The 9340-nt window shown below is 34.2% G+C and overlaps 1 pseudogene; it reads right to left on the minus strand.

Annotated features, from left to right (window-relative positions):
* Positions 1-3792: 3792 nt before the first annotated feature.
* On the minus strand, positions 3793-4792 carry LOC143571411 (inositol polyphosphate multikinase beta pseudogene; annotated as a pseudogene).
* Positions 4793-9340: the final 4548 nt, after the last annotated feature.

The raw sequence follows: 9340 nt of genomic DNA on the forward strand, positions 1-9340 counted from the left end.
TAACTTCGCCTGGCCATAACTTCGCCTGTTCATAACTTCGCCTGGCCATAACTTCGCCTGGCCATAACTTCGCCTGTTCATAACTTCGCCTGTTCATAACTTCGCCTGGCCATAACTTCGCCTAAACCCTAAAATTTAAGCGACAACTTCGCCTGAACCCAATAACTTCGCCTGCGGCGGCTGTTCGGCCGAAAACGCACAGAAACGTGCCAGAAACACCAAAAACGCAGATCTCGAACCATAGCGTAAGAGCCTAAGGCTCTGATACCACTTGTTAGTCCCGGTGCTGATCGATACGAGATCCGCACGAGGTCTAGGAGTGCGGAATCCTCCTAGACTCGTATATGGTGTATAGACGAAGAACACAAACACGTACACGATCAAATACACAAACAAATACAAGAATGGATAATCAAATCTGCAGATTCATATAATAATAAAACACGTTACATACCGTAACATAAACAGAAACACGACTGACCCGAGGTGAGCTCTACCTCGGGTCGTCTCACATGACTCTCACTCTCTTGCTCTCTCTTGACACTCAAACTGTAACACACACTCTCTGAATTACTGGATTCACTCTTCATAACCTAACACGACACATGTATATATAGACAATCTTCACGGGCTTGGGCTTCAGTAGGCGAAGTTGTTCATAACTTCGCCTAGGGCGAAGTTGTGATAACTTCGCCTAAGGCAGAAGTTGTTACAACTTCGCCGTTGGCGAAGTTGTTATAACTTCGCCTAGGCGAAGTTGTGCTAACTTCGCCTGTGACGATCCGCTGGTCAGAATTGCATAGCGACGGTCACAGAATGCACCAACAGTCTCCCCTTTGACCGTTGCTCTCAATTCTAACAAACACGAAAGATCATCTGTTACAAAACATGCACTAACACTAATTGATCGATTAAACTTGAAATTGATCCAATTAATCCTCAATTTGAAGCTTTAGTCGATCAATTTTAAGTTTTGAGTTCTGGGTTTTGACATTGAACGTATTATACGTTCTGTTTGAATGTATTATACGTTCTGTTTAAATGTATTATACGTTCTGTTTAAACGTTCAGAAGAAAATCAATTAAACTTTAAAAGTTCAGTACAAAAAGTTTATACGTTCTGTTTATACGTTTTAGGTTAATGTTAATACGTTCAATGTTAAAACCCAGAAATCAAACTCAAAATTGATCGACTGAAGCTTCAAATTAATGATTAACTGGATCAATTTTAAAGTTTAATTGATCAATTAGTTCAACTGACCTGTGAAAAAGGTGTGACGGAGGAAGATGGTGTTCACGACGGTACCGTCGAAGGCCCCGATGGTGGATGCAATCGTTGGACGGTGACGGTGAAGGTGGACGAAATCGATGGGAGCGGTGGATCAGAGTTGATGGGAGCAGTGGGTTAGAGCAGTGGACGATCGCGTGTTTTCTGAAATCGACGGTGTAGAAACTCGCGTACCTATTGTATGATAATGGATTATTGTATTGGATCCTTTATCACATAATATATATTAAATTATAATTATTATAATATATAAATATTATAAGAATATACAAGTATTAAAACTTAAAAATAAATTATTATTGACTTAAATTTATTATTATTATTATTTTATTTTACTTTATTTTTTTGTATAGATCATGATTTGTTAAAGCAAATTAAGTTATTTTTCTTTCTTAACGCGTATTAATAAAAACAAAAGAAAAGAATGTTAACCATCTCTAATCTCTATAAGACGCTTTATAAACTTGTTAGTTGGTTTGGAAAATTGTTGAACTAAAAGATAAAAATCATGGTTTGGTTTGAAAAGAGCACAACACAATCTTAAACACTACGATCTAAGCACATACATTGATGGTAATTTTCATTATTTATGTGTCAATGGATAAAAATTGTTGATAATTGGTAACGCTTTAATGATAAATTTGGTTGTGCGTAAGAACTTCAAAGGCGGGGAATGCTAGAAACTGAAGGCCACTTCACTACTAGAAGGCTATGAAAAAATCATCTATGAAGCACGACAGATATTACCAATGGATCACGTACGAAATCAGGTAGTTCATATGTAGGACCCATATGTTCCGTGATTGGACCTTCAATTGTGAGGATGATCACTTTGATATTTTAACTACTAATCATCCATTTGCTTTTCTAATCTCTTTGGCTATAAGGGGTGGAGGTTGACGAGGGTAATGCTCTTTGACCCATACGTTTTATACTTGTGCGTCAAGCTCATTACAACGTTAAATGAAAAGTTATATTACTTGATGAATAATAATTAGCATGTATATTAGGCTATTAGCACATCTTACACATTACAATTTACAACCATATGTCTAACTTCTAAGAAGGTTATTGTAACCGGTTTTGATACTCAAATCTGAACCAATATCTATACTATATATAAAGCATGAGTGAGAAACTTCTTAAATTTTAAGATGTACCAAACTTGTTGCTTTTAGTACAAAGTATAATGCATAAAATTAAGACATTTTAGGGGCAATTTTGTATTTTGACAATTTTGTCTTTTAGCAAAAGCAAAATCTTATGGTTTATTTTTAATTTATTAAAAAATAAATACAAGTTTGGTCCTTTAACTTTAATCACATTTTGTTAATTTATATAATAGTTACATATATACCCCTTATTTTAAACCAACTATCACGACGACGTTTAAACGTTTATAACTTTTTCACACGCTAATTTTTTTTTAAACATTATACCATTAAAACGAGTATTTTATTCTCTTTAATTTGAGTATGGTATTGATATACATTTTTTTATTCAAAAACTTAACGTGTTACGTGATTACTATTAAAGATTGGCAAACGAATCGGGCGGGTTCGGCCGTTCGGGTCATGGGTCTAAAATGTTAAGGTTGGAATGAGTCGATACAAAAAAGTTAATTCGGTTTGGGTCAGGTGGAGTTTGGGTTGAAAGGAGTCGAGTCATAACGAATTTCGGTTAGAAAATTATCAAGCGGAACGGGTTGCGGGTCAAGACGAGTTCAATGTAGCGTTAAGTGCGCGCCAACACCTGACTGAGCGTGCACAATCGTTGTGTGACGTGCTTACTAACACCGGTTAAGATTCCAATACCGCAATATGAGTATAATATCGTCGGGTTACGCGCGTATTATTATGAAGTCACGCACATACAGAGACAGTAACACCGGTTACGCATCCGATGTCATGTTTACGTGCATACCTCGCTGCATCGTGCGGGCACGCAGCTAGTTGTTAATAAAATATAACTTGCTTTTTAAAGTTCACCCCATAGAAGTAAATGGATCAACAAAACAAGCACCATTCTCATCACCTTTTATAGGTAAAAACCTTTACCCATATCCATCTAGTAGGAGTGTGAAACTTATGATTACGGACTATATTGACACCGGTACTGAAAATTTGAGTACCAAATACCAAACATTGTACTTGTTTCTGACCGATTCAGTCCCATAGTTTACCTAATTTTTCCTCCACATTGGACCCCCAAATGTAACGTTACATTCGTTTAGATTATGGTTTAATCCCAAATTTTGCACACCTCTACAATTAGGTAACGATTCAAAACTTGTATTTTAAGTATGTTTGTAAGTGGGCTTGATTATAGTTTAACTAAAACACTTTTTTTTTCAAATAAAAAGTGTGAGCGTGTTATATAAGAAAACAAACTGTATTGCTAAATAAACAATATAATTTCTTAAGTGGAACAATTGAAAAGGTTGTATGCATTAAAATACAGATAGAACTTAGTTAATTATTTATTATTTATTATATTATGATAAAAATATAACCAAAATCAACTCATTTATAAATAAATCAGTCAAAACTTTCACACCTTGATTGGCCATCTGCATCTTGAGTTTTGTGATCTTCATGATCTCCGATCACCCTTGATATAAACTTTATCAAAGAACACAACCCACCCAAAAAGTTATGATCAATCACACCTCTACCCTCACTAACATGTGCAAAATCAATAATCTTCACTTGTGCATTTGAACTTGAACTCCCCTCTTCTAAAGCCACCCCCTTTTCAAACATGAAAAGAAGTGAACAAGCACAAAAATGATAAATAGTTTGCTCCTCAAACCATGCCTTTAGCTCCAACAATTGGGCCAAAATCCCATTAGGCCCACCAAACACCGCGGTTGCCAAACCAAGGTCCAGACTCTGACCCGATTTTATAGTCGGGTAAGACGATACAAATTTCTCAAAAAGCAATCTAACATCATCTACACTACTTTTAAGCACCAGATCTCTAGTAGGCTTATAAAACCCGACCTCTTCGTTAACATAAATCTGCAAACCCGAAATCCTAAACCCTAACTGAGCACTAGTGGTTTCACGGTCCCGTTTCATACATTTTGCAATGTACTCATCAGAAGCTTCTGGTCCCCACGTGCGTGCCCCGATTTTGATGTCCATAATGGTCGGGTTTTCACGATTTGACGAAAGATCTTGTAAATCGATGTGTGGGTGCTCGGTTCCATCGGATGCACTCATAACTTTAGTACCATGATATATCGGAAAGTATTTGCGAATGTGATCCGGGATATTGCTGTTGGAAGAAAACTGTTCGTAAAATGTTACCTCGGCTGACCCGCGCTCATCGCCTTGTAGTGGCTTGTAAAAATGGCCCGACTCGTCGACGAGGGGCCCACGGGTCGCAGTACTTGCATGGTGTCCAGCAACTTGATGAGATGGGATCTTAAGCATCTCTGAAGATTTAAACTTTGGTTATTTGATTTTTTTTTAGAACAAATAAAACAAATGAATTGAAACTATATTAATTTTGAGATTAGGTATTCTAAATGAGGACAAATGTATATGTATGTAAAAATTAAGTGTAATGATATAATTCATGTCGTATTTTTTGTTATATATAGATCTGTAACAAATATCATGTTAATGGTGGATGAATGAAATTAACAGCAATGAATTAGTGATGATCAAAATCGGAATTAACAAATTCGTACGTTAAACATGAGACAAATTGAATGACGTCATCAACATAAATCTAAAGATTTGTGATATAATATATTACCTGCAATAATCCACAAACGTTGTGTCGTCTGTTTGGTTTGATGATGCGGAAGATATATAAAAGGGTTATAGGGTTATACTGATTTGTAGTATGGTAGCTTTACACTTTAAGCCCCTTGCATTTTGTAGAATATTCTACTATTTTGATATAAGAATCATTTTGGTTATTGAAAAATACTAGTATAGATTTGTAAATATAACAAACTTGGGCTTGGAGTTCACCTGTTTGTCTGAGGTTACACAATTATTAATATTGCATAGCAGTTCTTCTATGTTAACAGGTTATAGTGAACTAAACACGTATACGCTGGTCTTCGAATGCTCATTTTTATATGCGGTTTACTTGTTAATGCAATGTAAATCACCTTAGAAAACGAAGATATATAAATCGAAAAAAAGAAAGGAAACTACACTTGCAATTAAAATCTTCACTTCTTATGTATATGTGCATAAATCTCGAGTCATTATGTCAATACAAAAGTGTGTGTGTTGGTGGTTAAACCTGAGAAATGTATATTCTTAAAATTTCTACATAAGTAAGACAGTAGGTTAAATCTTTGTCATGATAAATTAAATACAAAGATTTACTGCAATTTTGCGAGGAATCTTGATGAATAGTGTAAGGAGGCTAGAAACAAAAATAAAACACATTGAACTTTTTTCAAAGATAAAGCCTTTAAATACCGTATTATAAAAGACATTGATATTCATGAAGATAGTAGATACCATACTCCAGAGTCTATTATAACGAGAGATATGTTATAAACCTGACCAAGACACTTCACCACTAGAGTTTAATTTATTATTGTAATTTGATATTAATTTTGGATTTTATAATAATTTTCATAGTTTGAATTAAATTTACAGATTTTGAATTAATTTTCCTAATTTGTTTTAATTCTCCATATTTGAATTAATTTCCATAATTTGCAATTAATTTTCTGAAAAATGTAAAAAAAATTGAATATATATATATATATATATTTGGAATTCGGCTGCTAACGGATTTGCATAGAGAATATCCGTCGACATTGTTTTTAAGCAACTACTTAGTTAACTATCGCTAATTATATTGTTATCGTCGTTGGGATGACTTGTCAGCCACCAAACAGGTAACCATCGGTAATCTCTCATTGACATGTCGTTGTGCTTCGTTAGTATAAACCCGTGCGTGGTAAAATTGTACAGGACCATATTCGCCCCATGTAAAGTGAGACCTAGACAATGGTCAAGTGGAGACATGATCACATGAACACATAGAGTTGTCATCATCATCCATGTAAATGGTACAAATTGATGCCACAAGTAGCGACTGATAGTCACTTTATTTCAAACGTTCTGCCTATTTCCAGATCAATTATATTCCCAAAAATAAACGGTGAAAATTTTTTATTCCCTTGAAGCGAATAATTATGATCACTACTTTTTGTTGTACAAGATATTAAATATGATGCTTTTAAATTAAAATTCTATTCTCCTTCACATCATCACATGGAGTCATGGACTGTTAGGTTGGTGCCTTCACCTTTTTTAGAACCTACGTATGATAAGATCTAAGACCACCGTTCTGGATCAGCCTGTCTCTTTATATATGTGGGCTACTGTTTCATGTTATCAGGGGCGACAATTATTGACACGACTCGAACCTTACAATGAAAAAAAAATTTGGGTTTATTAACACGACCTGTTAAAAAAAAGGTTTGAGTACGGGTCGACTAACACGACCCACTTTAAAAACGGGTCGAGTTAGGGTTTACCCATATAAAAAGGGTCAGGCTCGGGTTGACCATATGAAAACGGGTTAACCCATTTAAACTATTAAAATACTTTTTATAGTAATATTTGAAGATACACTTGTAACTTCCAATTCATTTTAAAGATTTATAATTAATTTTAAATATATATGTTCATATTACTTGTTTACTATACCGACTTAAATCATATCAATTTTGCTTTTAACTTTTTTTTATATAAATAGGTTAAACGATCGTGTTCGGGTCGACCCAAATTTATGTGTGCGCGGGTAAGGTTTAAATACTTGACATGAATAATAGTATAATAATAATATATGGATATCAGGTTCGCGACGTTGCACATTTCAACCCGCATCACGTCAACCCGACACGATTGAAATCCCGTGCATGTTATAGTTGGCTAGTGTAACTACATCATTTAAGTAATAAGTCATATTTATGAATAATGACCATGCTTAATATTAAGAAAACACATGCTTAGGTCCATAAAAGTTTTTTCCTTCATTCCTCGGGAAAGGCTTGATTCATGATTGTATTCTATTTAATTTACAGGCCCATGACTCCATGAGCATCATCTTGTACCCAAAAATTAATTAGAAAAACGAAAAAGAAAAGGAAACTAATGTGCCAACTAATTAACTAATTAAGAGAAGAACTTTTGAAACGGATGTAAACAAGCGGTGTTCGTAGGTTGATGGGTTAAATCAAGCATGACCTAAAAATTTTACACCAACTCAAATATAACACGAATATGAAAATTATGTCATTCACATACACGACATGCTTTATTCTTGGATTAACACAACATAACCTGTTTAACTCATTAAATTAAAGAATATTTTTTTATATATTAGTACTGTGAAATATAAATTTATATCTAAAACTACAAATATGTTTTAACAATTATATATGTATAAATTATCAGAACATTATACGTATTTCTCTCTTAGCCATCTTTCCAAATTTTGGGAAAATTAAAATATGAAATAAAACATATTTAAAAAAAAAAAGTTTTAAAGGAGAAGGGTAACCACGAACCTGCAAGGTTGACCCAAACCTGACACGCTAGCTTAGGTAAACCTGTTCACAAGTTTTGACTCGATTGAAGCTGATCCATAACTGCTTAAATTAACTAAACCCAACGTGAATTCCGTGTGGTTCATCATACTATGTAAGAAATTCACGCTCTTATGTTCCGATATGACTTGAAAAGTAATTATTGTAATTTGTACTCGTGATAATCAGTACTTTCACTTATTGATATAAATTATTTAGACTATGATTTTACAAATTTATGCACAATAGATTTAATAATGAGGTTACTGATTGTTAGATATTACTTGTATGATCAGTACATGATAATTGTTAAATTACCTAGCTACTATTTCTATAATCCAATGACTATGTTATGACATAATAATAATGAATTTCATAACACATGTTCAAAACACACTAAGTGACAACCACTTAGGTTCGATCAAACAACATCTGATGTGTATATCTGTAGCAAAAACATTGGAACTTAACGATATGTACAAGAAAGATTCCTAATATCAAGACAAGCAAAAGTGATTTACATATCAAGTAGGACATACTCGCATTAAAAGTTTAAAATGATTTGAATTATATATTTTTTGTTAACGATCGATATTGCCAGGGCGCAACTTGCTTGGTGCCCGGGGATGTCCTTGGCCACCCCGTTTTTCGCTTAATAGTGCAAATTTTTGTGATTTCTTATGATTTTTTTTAGATATTGAGTCCGGTCACAGTCACTCCTGAATACATTAGCTACCCCTGTGATTTAGCCCAAGCTTCGCTACTATATGTCGCGTTAGTTTAGTGTGCATGTGCATGGAAACATAGAACTTGATGGTTGTGTATATTACCATGCCATGATGGCATATTGCCATCCTTCCCAACTTCATTTCCAATGTTTTGATTTATTTTTTTTTTATTTCTTGTGCCCCCTTATAAGCTAGAGGAGGCATATAAATTTGAGATGGTACTAATTGATCAAGCTAACATGATATATGTTAAGACTATATGAATGCAAAAGGTGATTGCGTTATTATCATACGGAGATATTCATTTACCCCTCAAAGGCTTCCAATTTCTAGTGTACGTGCATTATATGGTGTTAGTGACGCTAGGATATTGGATGTCCTAGAGGGTTGTTGTAGATCTCCATTCATTGGTTGGTTTAAATCAGGGGTAGGTATTTTTATCTTAAAAACCCCTCTTGGGTGTTTGTAAAGTTTTGAAATTTATAAAATGTTTATAGTTCTTATCTGAGGAAATAAAGGTACATGTTTTATATTTTATAGTTGTGTATCATTGTTTGCATAATAACCATATTAGCAATATGACTAATGATAGTGAAACTTTTCAATATCATTGTCGATCAAGGACAACCTCTTTCTAATGGATAAGCAACTTCATTCGCCCGTAGTGAACAAAACAACTGACTATCCAGAGAATGTTGTGAATTGTTTCGAAATAATACTAATGAAATTTTGGGCAGCCATACTTACTTA

The sequence above is a fragment of the Bidens hawaiensis genome, unplaced genomic scaffold (genome assembly GCF_021521415.1).
Source record: "Bidens hawaiensis isolate Kalapana, Puna unplaced genomic scaffold, B.hawaiensis_p1.1 tig00025375_1, whole genome shotgun sequence".
Classification (NCBI taxonomy): Eukaryota; Viridiplantae; Streptophyta; class Magnoliopsida; order Asterales; family Asteraceae; genus Bidens; species Bidens hawaiensis.